Raw genomic sequence first — 17,464 nt, forward strand, 5'->3', positions numbered from 1 at the left:
TTGAAATATATCAAAATATTGAAAATATTTCAAACGTAATGAGAAAAAGAAGATTCTTTTTTTTGGACATTTATTTCGAATGTAAGACAGTAGATTAACTAATGAGATTTTCAAATATCTGAGGTGTAGGAAGTCCACAACAAGCTGAGTGAACAAAGTAAAAAAGGGTTTAGGAAGAAACGATATAAAAAAAAAAAGACTGGTTCAAAGTAGACTGAAGACAGAAAGAACATACATAGTGAACAGATAAAAGCATACTCTAAGAAAAGAAAACAACAAAGAACGAAGAATTGAAATTGGAACTTGGTCCTCAAACGGCCTGTTCGCAGTAAAAAAAGAAGTTGATGCTATTTTTTACTGTTAATGATGTAAGAAAATACTGTTGTGGACGATCGTGACAAAAATCACTGACTAAAAATAAGTGTTTAGTGGAACTATTGTGAACTTCCCTCACGAAGTCGAATGAAAGTGGCGTTTGAGTTTCTTGAGTACTTTATGAGATTCCAAGACCATAGTTCATTCGCTTTCTATTCTGGAGGTCACTGATGGGTCTGTTGCCGAATGAGAATAGATGGAAACTCGCAATTTGCAGCCTATTTGACAAACAAAATGGCCAGAGAATGCACGTCTGCTTGTATTGATGATTAAGAATCCCAGCTTTTTTTGCATTCGCCATTACGGAATGCAGAAGGTAATAACAGGATGCAAATACCACACAATTACGAAGCTGTTTTGTCAGTAGTTGACATTTTGAGTTTACAGCGGGCTAAGGAAAGATAAACGTTAACACTGCGACCAACTACTAAATTGATGGCCTGATTTTGAAACGTTTTATTGTATTTTGCAATCACTAGTTAACGAACGTTTCGTTCAGCAGATGGCTGGATTGCATTTACAGGACGAATTACGCGTCTTATGATGATTACTCCACACACAGACAAAAGTGTTGCATCATCACGATATGTCGTGCAGGTGTACTACTATTCTGCATGTTCTGTACCGATCGAAATGTCATTCCTGACATTGTTCGTAAACATGTGCACACAGTTAATGAGCGCTACCAGGAGAGACGCCTTAGACGTATCTATGGAACAGCACAGTGAACATCCATCACACCAGAAAGGACAATCGGACCAGTGCTCGGATCAGTATCATGTTACGCTCAGAAGGTTTTTCACCCACCGAAGGAGTTCGATGTGTGCACCTGAGTGAAAGTGGCGTGGTGTAGAGATGGGTCGTTCGCGAACTAACGGGCCCAAAGGAACGGTTCTCCAAGATGAACAGAACGAGCGAGGACCGAATTCTAAGGAACGGTCTTTCATAATTCGCTTCGGTCGCGGCTCTCTACTTACAGTCCCCGGGAATGGGAAACGGTCGGTCTCGTTCCCGAACGGCACGTCGGCCGGTCTCGTTCCAGCCTCGGTCCCGTTGCCGTCGGCCTCGGTCTCGTTCGGCCGGACTCGCCCTTCTTCGCGTTGCCACTCGTCACACTTCCATTGCCGACTGCTCATAGTTCAGTATCAGTTTTTATTGTTCGTTCCATTTACTTTGCACGCCCATTCTAGATCTGTTTCAAACCTTTTTTGAACTCTGAACTTCTGGTTCTTTTCGTATTCTATTCAGCGTCCACGACCGGCAATTAAAATGTATTTTATAATTACGTAAATTACAGAAAAATTACGTGGTGTGTAGTACATACATCTTTTCAGGTAACAAAACGGCGTATCAGCTTACTTCACCATTTCGATAAACAGCAGAAGAAATACTTGTAAAAAGGCAAGATTTTTCGTTATTACACATGCAAAGGACGTTGGCACGGCACACACGAATGGCCATTTTCCGAATTTTTTTGATCCGAGGTAAAAGGGCATGTTCAGTGTTATGGAAGGCAGATCTACTTAGAACCGAATGAAGCGCGCGCTTGGTAATCGAGTTCAAATGGTTCAAATGGCTCTGAGCACTATGGGACTTAATTACTGTGGTCATCAGTCCCCTAGAACTTAGAACTACTTAAACTTAACTAACCTAAGGACATCACACACATCCATGCCCGAGGCAGGATTCGAACCTGCGACCGTAGCAGTCGCGCGGTTCCGGACTGCGCGCCTAGAACCGCTAGACCACCGCGGCCGGCGGTAATCGAGTGTATGGTGTTACATTTTATAAAGAGAATATGATAACTCCTACAATATTATTTCAGTGGTGCTAGCTGCTCATTGTCGCTTACCAATCGTCACATATTGTTACGAAGTTGTTTGCATTAGCTTACTTGTTATTTCTTCACTGCCTAATTATTACATGTTTATCTATTCTGCTCGTAGCGGTCAACAAATCATGCGTAATTGGCGAGCAGTCTGTACTCGAGACCGGTTTTTCGTGCGTCACCTTATATTATTTCACTACGATAAGCCACATAACGCTACAGTTGGCAGAATCACGAAAATTACACGTATGTGAGAATTCTGTTATCAATAAAAGCTCTGTACTCGACGGGGGAGGCAAGTGCCCCGTCTTTGCGCCTTCCATCTTCAGTCACCTATGCTATTCATTTTTAATTTATCATGAGAACCATATACCAAGCACATTGAACGGCGAACGATTAAAAATGATCGGTTGCCAAGAAAGAGCGATCACCAGTGAACTAGTTCCCAAGGATGAACGACTTTGCCCATCTCTAGTGTGGTGCGGAAATGGAATCGGTTCCAGTTGACAAATAGTGTTGAGAATTTAGACCACACAGGCAGTCGACGTTCGACAGATACACAAGATGATAGATTTCTGCGACTATTGAGTCAAAGAAACCGTGGACTGTGTGTGCCAGGATGGAATTCGGCGTTCGTATACACTACAGGACGTCATGTATCGCTTCAAACAGTTAAGGAGACGACTGAATGATGCGAATCTCCGGACGACCCTGGCGAGCATCACGTCGTACACACCACCACCGTAGCCTCCATTGCAGATGGCAAGAAATATTGCAGAATGCGCTTCCCAGGCTTGGCGTCGGTTGTTGTTTACGGACGAAACTCTGATCCGTTCCTACCCTGATAATCGCAGACAACGTGTTTGGAGGCAATCCTGTCATATAGAACGCCTCCAGCATTGTGTCCCACATGTGCAAGGTAGTGGTGCTGTGTTCTGAGACGCCATTACGTGGGGGCCACCGTACACCGTTACGTGGTTGTTGAAGTCCATATCACAGCTCAACGAGATTCTGCAACCACTGCCGGACCACCTCGTCAACATTTTGGAGACAATTTATTAGGTATCGAGGCCTGAGGATATCTTACATTTTCCTTTTCTATCTCCAACGCCGAAGTCAGTGGAAGAGATGGACATCGGTACGGCATCGAGGGCGAAAGTGGGAAATTGTAGCGTCTGTTTCAGAGAGACGGCTACCAACAGCGTCTCACATTGAGCGGCTGTTTTCTGCTGTCAACCATCTGCCTAGGTGGAAATGAAGAGGAAACTAACACATTATTTATTCTCCATGAAACACGTGGCATGGCTCTCTTTGTAAAAGAATCCGAAGGCAAAACTTTCCATCAGTCAAATCCCCGGGAGAAGATTACATCGAGATGAAATACAGAAGTGCTGAAGGAGGGCGAAGAGGGAAAGAGGAAACGAAGTAGGAAGAGGGAGGGGAAATTAGGGGTTGGAACATGGAAAGTGCTACTGCTGGCTGGCAAGCTGGGAAATACTAAACGAGAAATGATGAAGAATATATGGGATGTATTAGGTATGTGTGAAGTGAGATGGGGGTGTAAGGGAGAGTTGGGTAATGGAAAGTACCAGTTGTTTTACTCAGACAGGGAGAAGAGTGGCAGCTATAGCGTGGCAATTATAATAGGAAAACGGCTGATAAAAAATGTTTTGTAAGTGGAGTACGTGGATGAAAGACCGATGTAAATTGTCGAGTGACCAGTGCCTGCCGTCGGGTAGACCGTTCGACAGGTGGAAGCCTTTCGATTTGACGCCACTTCGGCGACCTGCGCGTCGATGGGAATGAAATGATGATGATTTGGACAACGCAACACCCAGTCCCTGAGCGGAGAAAATCTCCGACCCAGCCGGGAGCCTAACCCGGGCCCTTAGGATTGACATTCTGTCGCGCTGGCCAGTAAGCTACCCGGGGCGGACGAAAGACTGATAATTATGAGATAAAGAGGTGATGAAATAACACAAATATACATGCCAGCATGTCAACAAACTGATGAGGAAGTAGAGGAATATTATGAAAAAAACTGAGGAAAGTACGGATAAAGAAAAAGGAAATACCTGCATCATCGTAATGGAGGATTTGAATGCAGTGGTAGGAGAGGGAAAACAAGAGGAAGTGGCTGAAGATTTGGGCTGGGTGAATGGCTGATCAATTTCTACAAATAAAATTCTCTTTCGATTGGAAACACATTGTTTGAACATCACAGAAAACTAAGATGTACATAGATGTCTAGGTTGAATGGCGACAAATACCAAATTGCCAAATTGATTATATAGTAATTCAGAATAGGTACAAAAACTGCGTAAAGAATTACAGAGCAAACCCTGGAGCAGACATAGATTCAGACCACAACTTGGTGGGGGCAGACTCGCAAATAAGGTTGAAGAGTGTGAGTGGAGCAAACCATAAAGGAAATTTGACCTTGAACGACTGAACAGAAGGTAAAGACGCTGAGTTGGAGAAAAAAAAAACATTTATGTCAAAATGGTACAGAATGCCCAATAAAGAGAGGGCAAACGAGAAATGAAAGAGGAATAGACAAAACATAAAGGAATTTGCAGAAGAATTTGTTGGGGTGAGGGAAAGAATAAGGAAAGAATGGGTAATAAAGACAATGCTGAATAAGATGGAAGAGAGATGGAAATGGAAGACAGAAGGAACTGAGGAAGGGAAAAGAATGCGCATGACGCTGTATAATTAATTAAGGAGAGAAACAGAATTGGTAAGGTAGACATGAATAAAAGAGAGATGTAAAGAAATAGAGGAACTAGAAAAGGAAGGAAAATATGATTTATAGATTAGCTGCTGCTCTTGTCTTTGAAGCAAAGAAAAAGAGGACAAGTATGGGAACAGAAAGAAGTGATGGTACTATGGTTCATAAATCAGAGGAAGTGTAGGGAAGAGGCAAGAATAAGTAAGGCCCATATGAGGCTAATCAAAAATCAAAAGAAATTGAATTAGAGGAGGAGACGAGATTTACAGAAGAGAACAAAGGACGGTGCATGTTGGAAGGAGAAGTAAAAAGGCCTTTAAAAGAGATGACGCTTCACAAAGGAAGTGGAACTGATCGATTACCACCAGAGTTTTTAAGAGCCTTGGGAGTAGTAGTGCGAAAGAGCTAACTTAGCTGTGTAATAAGATATATGAAAAAGGTGAATGGCCGGATTACTTTCTCTCGGCAGTAATGATACCAACTGTGAAGAAAAGCAATGCCAAAAAATTTGATAATTTTAGAACAGTACGTTTGATTGCTCATGCAGGAAAAGTTCTACTACACGTGATAAATAGAAGACTTCACGCAACAGTATGGCTTTAGAAGAGGGAAAGATACAAGAGATGCAATTGGACTTCTAAGGATTATAAATGGGGGATAAATTGAAAGAGGAAGAGAAGTTTATACTGTTATCATTGACTTGGAGAAAGCCTTTGTTAGAGTACAGAGGAATAAGTTAATGGACATCCTAAGGAAGAATGGTGTGCACTGGAGGGATAGAAGGCGGGATTAAGTACGAGTATCTACAGCAGAAAATACGAGTACACCTTGCGAAGGAGATGACAGAAGAAAGCACAATTGGAAGGGGCTGAGACAACGCTGCCGTCCCCTCCCCCCAAATACCGTTTAACATATATATGGAGCATATTGTCACGTAGAAGAAGGTGTAAGTAGATGAATGACGAACACTAACTTCACTTAACGAACGTTTATTCATCACTTGCAAATACAAGAGCGCGGAACGAACTGCCTCCGGCCAGGACACATACGGCACACATATACTGCTACAGAACATTCCAGTACAATGATTCTTGCCATTTGTGGATACTTTTAGAATGTACTCGAACCGAATATAGAAATTAAAATTTTACAGTTCCGGTGAGTTGCAACAGTCTAGTATCATAACCACTACACTACGGCGACTGTGCTACTCAGCTTCTTCTGCGCAATGTTATTCAGAAATGTTTGAAACGAAAAAGAGTGTGGGTTGGTGGTCAGAGCATAGAATGTATTCGATTTGCGGACGATACAGTGTTATTGCGAAAGAGCGAAAAAACTATGACTGGAATTTAAAAAAAATTAATAAGACCTGTCAGGGATTCGTAATGAGAATTAATAAGGAAAAGACAGTGTATGGTGATAAACGTAAGAAAAGTAAGAACAACTATAAGGTTAGTAAAGGAAGATATAGAACAAGTTAGTGCTTTCAAATGCCTGGAAAGCATCATTAAGGGTGACATGAAATGTAATAAGGAGGTGAAAACACGTATAAGAATCGCCAAGGAGACATTTAATAAGAAGAGGAGACTTCTCTGTGGATGCATTAACAAGGACCAGAGGGAGGGACTGGCGAAATGCTTTATATGGAGCGTGTCATTATACAGAGGTGAGACATGGACACTGAGAAAAGAGAAAGAAACAAACATAGAAGCATCTGAGATGTGGATTTGGAGAAGGATCGAAGGGTTAAAATGGGCTGTGAGAGGTGAGGAGGTGCTGAGAAGAGTGGGGGAAGAGAGAGAAAGTTTAAAGATAATGAGGAAGAGGAAACACAATTGGCTTGGACAGTGGATGAGAAGAGATTGTTTACTGATGGATGCTACGGAGGCAACGGTGAATGACAGAAGAAGGCACAAAAGCGATCAGATGGTGGATAGTATAAAGATAGGAAACAGTTAAGGGGAGCCGGAGGTGGTCAACTCCAAAAAATTTCGTTTTTTTTTCCTGCCGAAAATTGATTGGAACATTCCTCTTTAATGTAAACTTTGAATTATTGTTCTACTCGCCCTAGAAGTGGAGTTATTACCATTTTCCCCCACGCCTGCAGAGGAAATGGGCGGCCGCTGAATGCATCTAACACCCTCTCGTGACTTCCTGGCGAACTGCTTGGGATTTTCTCGGCCTTTTACGCATACAGCGCCTTATGTTGCGCGTACAGCGGGTGTGCAAGGGTTGGCTACATTGTTTTCTGTGACAAATGAAGCGCTAAGAGCGCGGAACATCGTCTCTGCTGTTTACCGTTTCGGCTTCGAAGGCTCAAACAAACTTTGGGTTCAAGTAAGCTCGGTGATGGAAAGACAATAGGAGGGAGAGGCAGGCTTACTGATGAGGTGATTGAACGTCTACAGAGATACTATGGGTATGCTATAAGGCAAAATAGTAGTAATGTTAGTGACATGCGAAAAGCAGTGTGGGCATTGTTCCTCCATACTGCCTCTTCCAATGAATACCCTCAACACAGCCTGTGCCCAAAAGATTCCTGGTGCAAATATAATGCAAAAAAGGACTATGATCACAAACATAGTTTGCCAGCAGCTGTGATAAATGCAATAAAACCAATTTTTCATGACTGAGCACAGCCAGAATTGTTACACAAATGTCTACACGGAAAGACGCAGAATCCTAATGAGAGCGTAAACAATTTGATTTGGAAAGTGATTCCTAAAAGGGTGTTTGTGAGCATAAAAACACTGCACTTTGGCATTTATGATGCAATAGCAACCTACAACCAAGGGAACAGTGTGAAGTGTGAAGTTCTGAAGGCATTAGGATTTACAGCTGGGGTGAACACTGTACGAGCACTAAGAAATACCGACAGAGAAAGGATAAGAGGAGCAGAAAGAAGAGAAAGGCATATGAAGTATGATGGAACAACAGGCCAGAAAAGAAAACAGAAGAGGAAGCTTTTGGAGGATGAAGAAGAAGACCCTGATAATCCATTCTATAGTGCAGGAATGTATTGAGAAACTTTGATAGCCATTTCCCATAAGGAACATTTTCTCAAAATCCACTCAAGCTAGAGAGATGAAATTTTTATACAGCACTCCTAGTGGTCAAACTTACATTGTAACACAGCCATTTGGCAATATGTTCAGTAGTTTCATTTCAGTTTAATTATAAAGCAATTATTTGTAAAAAAATTGGGTCATTAATAAAAAAAATAATTGGAAGGAAACTAGAAAAGATACTCCAAAATCCCTCTATCATAACTGCAATACTAAACCACTCTATATGTAAAAAAAAAGTTCAAATTTTTCTATTTGGTAGTTTATTCATAAATGTCCCTCAAACTTAGTGATTTTAACATGGGCGGCATAGGCACATCCGGCTCCCCATAAGAGAAAATGAAGAGGGTAGCAGATGACAAGAGTGCGTATGTGAAGACCTACCCTAGCCCAGAACAATAATGATGATCCTCTTGAAGGGGCTGCCCTGGGCTCTACAGATTCGTCTTCACTGGCCATCGCGACTCGTTTCGAAGCGGATCACTGAATTCTACTCAAGTCAGTGAGACTCCAGGCCGAAGAAGTGTCTGGAATATGCCCCGGATAGCGATGGGATACCAACCTGATTGTCGCCAGCCGTACGGCTCTACAGCCGGGATTGATGGTCTGGGGTGCCACGTCATTTCATAGCAGGACCTCTTTGGTTGTCATCCGCGGTACCATCCATGGAACACTTACAGCATAGCGGCTCGTCGACGATATTCTGCGCTCCATTCAGATGCCATTCATGGGAAGCGAGATAATGCCTGGCCGCACACGGCGAGAGTTTTAACTGCTTGTCTTCGTGCTTTCCCTGGCCAGCAGGTTGGCCGGATCTCTCCCCAACAGAGAACGTTTGGAGCGTCATAGGCAGGGCCCTAAAACCAGCTCGGGATTTTGACGATCGAACGCCCCAGTTGGACCGAATTGTCCTTCAGGAGGACACCCAACAACTCTTTGAATCTTTCTTTCTTTGTCTGAGGCTTGTACCGCAGTTACGCAGGGTCGCCATAGTTAATCAGATGTGGCATGGTAAGTTGAAGGGGTAGCTGGATGCCCTTCCTGCCGCCACCCCGTACCCCCCGGGAAGGATTAGTGTACCCAAGCTGTCTGTGTCTAGTGTAAGCCATGCAATAATGCGAATGTGTTGCAGATGTCTGCGAGTAGTGTAACAGAGGCGGAACGTAGGGACCAGCCCGGTATTAACCTAGGGGGATGTGGAAAACCTCCTAAAAACCACATCCGGGCTGGCCGGCACACCGGCACTTCGTCGTTAATTCGCCGGACGGATTCCATCCGGGGCCGGCGCGCCTACCCGAGTCCAGGAAGCAGCGCGTTAGCGCTCTCGGTTACCCTGGCGGGTCTCCAATAACTCTATGAATATCAAGGCGAATACGTTTTCGGGCCGTATGGCGTACGATAATTAGGTTGGTATCCCACCGCTGTCCAGACACGTTTTCACTGGTCATCGGGACTCATCACTGAAGACAATTATAATCCAGTCAGCGAGATTTCAGGCCGAAGATTTGTCTGCTGATCCCCCGAACAGCAATGGAATACCGTCCTGTCACCCGCCATACGCCTTGACAACCAGGAGCGATGGTCACGGATTGCCACTTCTTTTCATAGCAGGAACCCTTTTGTTGTCATTCGCGGCAGCCTTACAGCATATCCGTTCGTCGACGATATTTTTCGCCTTGTTTTGTTGCCCTTCATGACAAGCCATTTGCACTTACGTTGCAGCAAAATAATGCCCACTCGTACACACGATGATAGTTTGTACTGATTGTCCTCGTGCTTGCGAAACGCTACCCTGGCCAGCAAAGTCGCCAGATCTCTTCCCAGTTGAGAACAATTGGAGCATCATGAGCAGGGCTCTCCAACCATCTCGAGATTTTGACGATCCAACGCGACAAAATCTGGCATGGTATCCTTCAGCAGAAGATCCAACAACTCTGTCAATCAACGACAAGCCGAATAACTGCTTCTATGAGGTTCAGAGATGGACCAACGTGTTATTGAATTGCTGGATTTGTGAAGCTCTCTCTCTTGATTTAATCATCATATTTTTTTGAAACTGTAATCTTTCGTTTGTATATGTACATCAGTTACCGATTTCAGCGCCATTCGGGTAATTCCCTCCTTGTTCGTCAAAGGTTACACACAGTTCCTTTGCACGACTTCCCAGGAAATGTAATCTGTCTACAAAGGAGATCGCCTGCAAAACATACTTTCGGCCAGTACTGAATATTGCTGGCCTGTCTGAGATCCGTATCAGACATGACTCGTAGAGGAAACACAGAAAATCGAACAAGAACATTGACGTTGATATCCTCGCTGTTGAGCGCCTGTAAACTCCACACACACACACACACACACACAAAGGTTCGCTTAGAAGCGGCAATGCGTCACGAAGATACTCGTCTAACTCCAATGGCATTATTGTGACGTTTACTGTGAAAGTTCCGTGAACGTACGATCCTAGAAGAGTCCACTAATCTTCTACGTACGAGGATCGTCCACAAAGTAAGTTCAGTTTCCATTTCTATCCGCGGCAGCGCTACGATCGCAGTTCCGAGCATGCGCGGCATTTACTCTGACTCACGGAGAAGACATATACGCCATTTTCAGATCGCTGCTGCCGACGTGTGCTTTGTAGTGCTCCTTTATAATGTCAGCCGTGATTGAAAATGCCGCTACGTGTGAAATCAGATCTGTGATTCGTTTTCTAAATGCAAAGAAAGTTAAACCAAAGGAAATTGATCGACAAATCTGCGAGGTTTACGGACACAATGTTATCAGTGATTCAATGGTTAGAAGATGGGTCAGACTGTTCAATGAAGAACGTGAGCAAGTGCAGGATGAAGAACGAAGTGGACGCCCGTCTGTGGTTACTGATGAACTGGTTCACACAATTGAAGATAAGATTAGCCGGCCGGAGTGGCCGGGCGGTTCAAGGGGCTTCAGTCTGGAACCGCGCGACCACTATTGTCGCAGGTTCGAACCCTGCCTCGGGCATGGTTGTGTGTGATGTCCTTAGGTTAGTTAGGTTTAAATATTTCTAAGTTCTAGGGGACTGATGACCGCAGATGTTAAGTCTCATAGTTCTCAGAGTCATTTGAACCATTTTCTGAAGATAAGATTAAGCACAACAAGTCCTAGCGACTTTCGTCTCTTCTTACACCTAAAACCTGTCCTTGGTGGTCAACTTCAACGATGATGACGAGCTGAGAGAACATGTTACCACATGGTTGAATACATGAAGAAGGCATAAAAAAAACTTGTGCCACGCTATGAGAAATGCCTACAAAATTTCGGAGGCTCTGTAGAAAAGTAGTTTAACAGTTGAAGATTTTTGTATAATAAATACTTTTTTCTGTCTCTGTACATGTTTGTTTTATATAACTAAACTAAACTTCCACTACTGGCCATTAAAATTGCTACACCACGAAGATGACGTGCTACAGACGCGAAATTTAACGAAAGGACGAAGATGCTATGCTATGCAAATGATTAGCTTTTCAGAGCATATACACAAGGTTGGCACCGGTGGCGACACCGACAACGTGCTGACATGACGAAAGTATCCAACCGATTTCTCATACACAAACAGCAGTTGACCGGCGTTGCCTGGTGAAACGTTGTTGAGATGCCTCCTGTAATGAGGAGAAATGCGTACCATCACGTTTCCGACTTTGATAAAGGTGTGATTGTAGCCTACTGCGATTGCGGTTTATCGTATCGCGACATTGCTGCTCGCGTTGGTCGAGATCCAATGATTGTTAGCAGAATATGGAATCGGTGGGTTCAGGAGGGTAATACGGAACGCCGTGCTGGATCCCAACGGCCACGTATCACTTGCAGTCGAGATGACAGGCGTCTTATCCGCATGGCTGTAACGGATCGTGCAGCCACGTCTCGATCCCTGAGTCAACAGATGGGGACTTTTGCCAGACAACAACCATCTGCACGAACAGTTCGACGACGTTTGCAGCAGCATGGACTATCAGCTCGGAAATTATGGCTGCGGTTACCCTTGACGCTGCATCACAGACATGAGCGCCTGCGATGGTGTACTCAACGACGAACCAGAGTGCACGGGTGGCAAAACGTCATTTTTTCGGATGAATCCAGGTTCTGTTTACAGCATCATTATGGTCGCATCCGTGTTTGGCGACATCGCGGTGAACGCACATTGGAAGCGTGTATTCGTCATCGCCATACTGGCGTATCACCCGGCGTGATGGTATGGGGTGTCATTGGTTACACGTCTCGTTCATCTTTCGTTCGCATTGATGGCACTTTGAACAGTGGACGTTACATTTCAGATGTGTTACGACCCGTGGCTCTACCCTTCATTCGATCCCTGCGAAACACTAAATTTCAGCAGGATAATGCACGACCGCAAGTTGCAGGTCCTGTACGGATCTTTCTGGATACAGAAAATGTTCGACTGCTGCCACGACCAGCACATTCTCCAGATCTCTCATCAATGAAAACGTCTGGTCAACGGTGGCCGAGCAACTGGCTCGTCACATTACGCCAGTCACTACTCCTGTTGAACTGTAGTATCGTGTTGAAGCTGCATGGAGCGCCGTACCTGTACACGCCATCCAAGCTCTGTTTGACTCAATGCCCAGGCGTATCAAGGCGGTTATTACGGCCAGAGGCGGTTGTTCTGGGTACTGATTTCTCAGGACCCATGCACGCAAATTGCGTGAAAATGTAATCGCATGTCAGTTCTAGTATAATGTATTTGCACAATGACTACCCCTTTATCAACGGCATTTCTTCTTGGTGTAGCAATTTTAATGGCCAGAAGTGTATAACCAGACGGAACTTACTTTGTGCACATACCTCGTATATCAAGACAAAAGACCGTGAAAGCAAAATGAGAGAGATTGGAGGTCACACGGAGGCTTACCAGCAGTCTATCTTTCCGCTAGTCAACTGGAATAGGAAATGAAAGGGGTGGAGTGACAGTTGTCAGTTTTAGACAAAGGAACCTCCACCCCCACAAACCGTAGCGTGGCTTGCGGACTGTAGAGGTAAACGTAAAAGAAGACGCTCGGAGGCTTTCTGCTTTCCCGGGTGGCCTGGGCGAGGCGTGAGGCTCGGTTAGCGGCAGTATACGAATCAGCCGCTCCGGAGGCTGCGTCGTTCCAGGAAGGGTTGAGTGGTCCGCATCTGAGGTCACAGCTCCGTAGCGGCGCGGCGCCGCGCGTCACGTAAGCGTTTTACTCGGCCTAACTGGCTTGCGCGCTGCGTACGGCGCCTCTGAATCAACGTCCGGCCCTCGGTGTGACTGAATCACCGCCCATCCGCTGGCGGAGCGCCACCTCGTCTGCAGCCTAAGAAAAGCCCGTGGCAATCTGGCACCGCAATTCAAGTGCTTGTCATTAAAATAGCAGGCGGCGTGCAACAGACGTCACTTTGGCGTGAAGTGTACTTCGTGCGTGGATATGCGAATGATCAGCACTCAAGACCAACGTGAAGGGGTACTTCGTACCGTTGGTCACAGAGCCCATGGTCATCTTGGAGCCTTAGAGTTTGTCAGTTGAGTTAGCCCATCTAGAGGTCACCTTTTGTCAGAATGGTTACAGTGAAAGACAAATCAGACGTGCTTTGCGCTATCGACGAACCGTGCACTGGGTGAGTGATGATAATACCGAGGTAGCACGAAAGCCTACGGCCTTCTGCATTATGCATGGTGCATTTCGAAAAAGATTGGTCGTATTTTGCGGAAATATGATGTGAAATGTGTTTTTCGACCACCATCTAAGATCTGGGTGCTTCTATTCTTCGCAAAGGTTTATCTTGCTGTACGTAATGCGGGTGTCTACCGTATTCCGTGCAGCTGTGGCATCTCATAAATTGTTCAGACTTTCTGCACCGTGGAGGACCGGTGTACAGAGCATAAGCATCACACCGGCTTACAACAGCATAGCAAGTCCGCCGCTGCAGAACGTTGTCATGGCACCGGCCATCCTATGGAATGTAACAACATGGGGCTTCTGGCATGCACTTCCAGCTATTGGGGTAATGTTATTAACGAAGCTGTCGAAATTAAATTAGCAAGTAACCTTATAAGTAGAGATGGTGATTTTTGTTTAAATCCTGCATGAAATCCTGTTCTCTCTCTCTCTCTTTCTCTCTCTCTCTCGTCAAAAAAATGGAGGGACGGAGTTAATACAACCTCAGCCGATGATTATCAGTTTCAGTATCAATAACTTCTGACGTTTATCGTCTTTGGTTTGTGATGGCGCTATTTTTTACAGCGTGTGTGTGTGTGTGTGTGTGTGTGTGTGTGTGTGTGTGTGTGTGTGTGTGTTTTTGGTTGTTTTACCTTTCTGAAGTTTCTCTGCAAACAGTGATTTTAAATTCCATTGCACAGCGCTTACTTGTTCCAGTTTTGTCTTAGACATGAAAGGGTGGGCTCTTGTCGAAATATCGGCGGTTGTCGACGACGCCACCCGACTGCATTCCCGTAAATTATTTTAACAGTTTTCGCCTTTTGGGGGGGGGGGGGGGGGGATGGTACGGGTGCTCTCAGTTTCGTAAAGTCAAACTGAGGAGCTCGTTTACCGACTAGTTGCAGCTTCACGGTCGGGATAGTGTGGAAAACGCTCAAAAGAAATGTGTGCTGACCACGTACCCCTCCATACCGCATTGGCATAACGCCGCAAGGCAGATGATGACACGGCGGCCGGTAGACTTCCCTTGGTCTTTCACAGCCTTGGGAGGAGCTCGCTAGACTTGGAGGAAAGGATATTGCTGAGAAACGGCTTTACAAGAGGACCGTACGAATTTCCCCTTACCGATTTGATTCGTACTGACATGGGTCTACGACACGAATATAACATATCTAAGCAGGAAGACGCAATTGTCAACCGTTTTTGCGAAAATCGGGTTTGAAAATTACAGAAGTCCTTCTGTTGTATGCTTTGCAGGGGCCGTAGTGTTCACGGAGTCAACAGCCAAGTGAGTACTCGCTTAGTTTTCATAAGCGCGAGGTCTCTGGATCGAATCTCGCTGAAAGTAGAATTTTTTTTTTGTTCATTCTAACATAATTCTAACTACAGTTTTAGTAAGTATCAATACTTAATCAGTAATTTACTATATTCCTAGCCTTCAATTTGAAGAAGGGAGACAATTTTTTTTCCTTCAGGAGACTAGAAATAAAAAAAAAGATACACAAAAACATTTAAATAAATCAGTTTAGTCAATTTATCAATATTATTGTATCAGTATAATCTGTAACCTCTGCAGTACTGCGCAAATCAGGATGATACTGATCATAGAAACAAGGAAAATAACGCCGGCCTGGGTGGCCGAGCGGTTCTAGGCACTACGGTCTGGAACCGCGCGACCGCTACGGTCGCAGGTTCGAATCCTGCCTCGGGCATCGATGTGTGTGATGTCCTTCGGTTAGTTGGGTTTACGTAGTTCTAAGTTCTAGGGGACTGATGACCTCCGATGTTCAGTCCCGTAGTGCTCAGAGTCAATTCCCTTCGTGCGGCCATAATCAGCCGGACACCTTTTCACGTGAATTACCAGAGTACAAATGACAGCTGCCCTTTTATATACGTTGTGTATGCGATATTACCGCCAACCGTATACAGGGTGGTCCATGTACGTGACCGTGTCAACTATCTCACGAAATAAGCGCCAAACGAAAAAACTACAAAGAACGAAACTCGCCTAGCTTGAAGACGGAAACCAGATGGCGCTATGGTTGGCCTGCTAGCTGGCGCTGCCATAGGCCAAACGGATATCAACTGCGTTTGTTTAAAATAGGAACCCCCATTTTTTATTACATTTTCGTGTAGTACGTAAAGAAATATGAATCGAAACGCGTCGTGGAAATAAATAAAACGGTGACTGGTAACAGTGAACTTTTTGTTTCATTTAATGTCAGTAACAGTCACGGTAAAGCCTAACCTAAAAATGTTCGCAGTTAAAGTTAGTTGGACCACTTTTTTCGCTTTGTGATGGATGGCGCTGTAATAGTCACAAACATATGGCTCACAATTTTAGACGAACAGTTGGTAACAGGTAGGTTTTTTAAATTAAAATACAGAACGTAGTACGTTTGAACATTTTATTTCGATTTTTCCAATTTGATACATGTACCTTTGTGAACGTATCATTTCTGAGAACGCATGCTGTTACAGCGTGATTACCTGTAAATACCACATTAATGCAATAAATGCTCAAAATGATGTCCGCCAACCTCAATGTATTTGGCAATAGTGTAACGACATTCGTCTCAACAGCGAGTAGTTCGCCTTCCGTAATGTTCGCACATGCACTGACAATGCGCTGAAGCATGTTGTCAGGCGTTGTCGGTGGATCACGATAGCAAATAACATTCAACATTCCCCACAGAAAGAAATCCGGGGACGTCAGATCCGGTGAACGTGCGGGCCATGGTATGGTACCTCGACGACCAATCCACCTGTCATGAAATATGCTATTCAATACCGCAACAACCGCATGCGAGCTATGTGCCGGACGTCCATCATGTTGTAAGTACATCGCCATTCTGTCATGCAGTGAAACATCTTGACGTAACATCGGTAGAACATTGCGTAGGAAATCAGCATACATTGCACCATTTACGGTCGCAGGTTCGAATCCTGCCTCGGGCATGAATATGTGTGATATCCTTAGGTTAGTTAGGTTTCAGTAGTTCTAAGTTCTAGGGGACTGATGACCTCAGAAGTTAAGTCCCATAAGGCTCAGAGCCACTTGAGCCATTTTTTTTCCCCACCATTTAGATTGCCATCGATGAAATTGGGGCAAATTATCCTTCCTCCCATAATACCGCACCATACATTAACCCGCCAAGGACCGAGCGAGGTGGCGCAGTGGTTAGCACACTGGACTCGCATTCGGGAGGACGACGGTTCAATCCCGTCTCCGGCCATCCTGATTTAGGTTTTCCGTGATTTCCCTAAATCGTTTCAGGCGAATACCGAGGTGGTTCCTTTGAAAGGGCACGGCCGATTTCCTTCCCAATCCTTCCCTAACCCGAGCTTGCGCTCCGTCTCTAATGACCTCGTTGTCGACGGGACGTTAAACACTAACCACCACCACCAACCCGCCAAGGTCGCTGATGTTCCAATTGTTGCAGCCATCGTGGATTTTCCGTTGCCCAGTAGTGCATATTATGCCGGTTTACGTTACCGCTGTTGGTGAATAACGCTTCGTCGCTAAATAGAACGCGTGCAAAACATCTGTCATCATCCCGTAATTTCTCTTTTGCCCAGTGGCAGAACTGTACACGACGTTCAAAGTCGTCGCCATGCAATTCCTGGTGCATAGAGATATGGTACGGGTGGAATCGATGTTGATGTAGTATTCTCAACACCGACGTTTTTTCAGATTCCTGATTCTCGTGCAATTTGTCTGCTACTGATGTGCGGATTAGCCGATACAGCGGCTAAAACACCTACTTGGGCATCATCATTTGTTGCAGGTCGT

General features: G+C 44.8%; 1 protein-coding gene and 1 non-coding gene across 3 annotated transcripts in view; both read left to right on the forward strand.

Annotated features, from left to right (window-relative positions):
• LOC124787808 (integrin alpha-PS1) overlaps nt 1-17,464 on the forward strand; it is a 563,745-nt gene that overhangs the window by 302,692 nt on the left and 243,589 nt on the right. The window lies entirely within an intron of this gene.
• Trnap-ugg lies at nt 15,300-15,383 on the forward strand. The gene has a single exon. It is a non-coding gene; the product is annotated as a tRNA-Pro (tRNA).

This window comes from Schistocerca piceifrons, chromosome 3, assembly GCF_021461385.2.
Source record: "Schistocerca piceifrons isolate TAMUIC-IGC-003096 chromosome 3, iqSchPice1.1, whole genome shotgun sequence".
NCBI classification, from domain to species: domain Eukaryota; kingdom Metazoa; phylum Arthropoda; class Insecta; order Orthoptera; family Acrididae; genus Schistocerca; species Schistocerca piceifrons.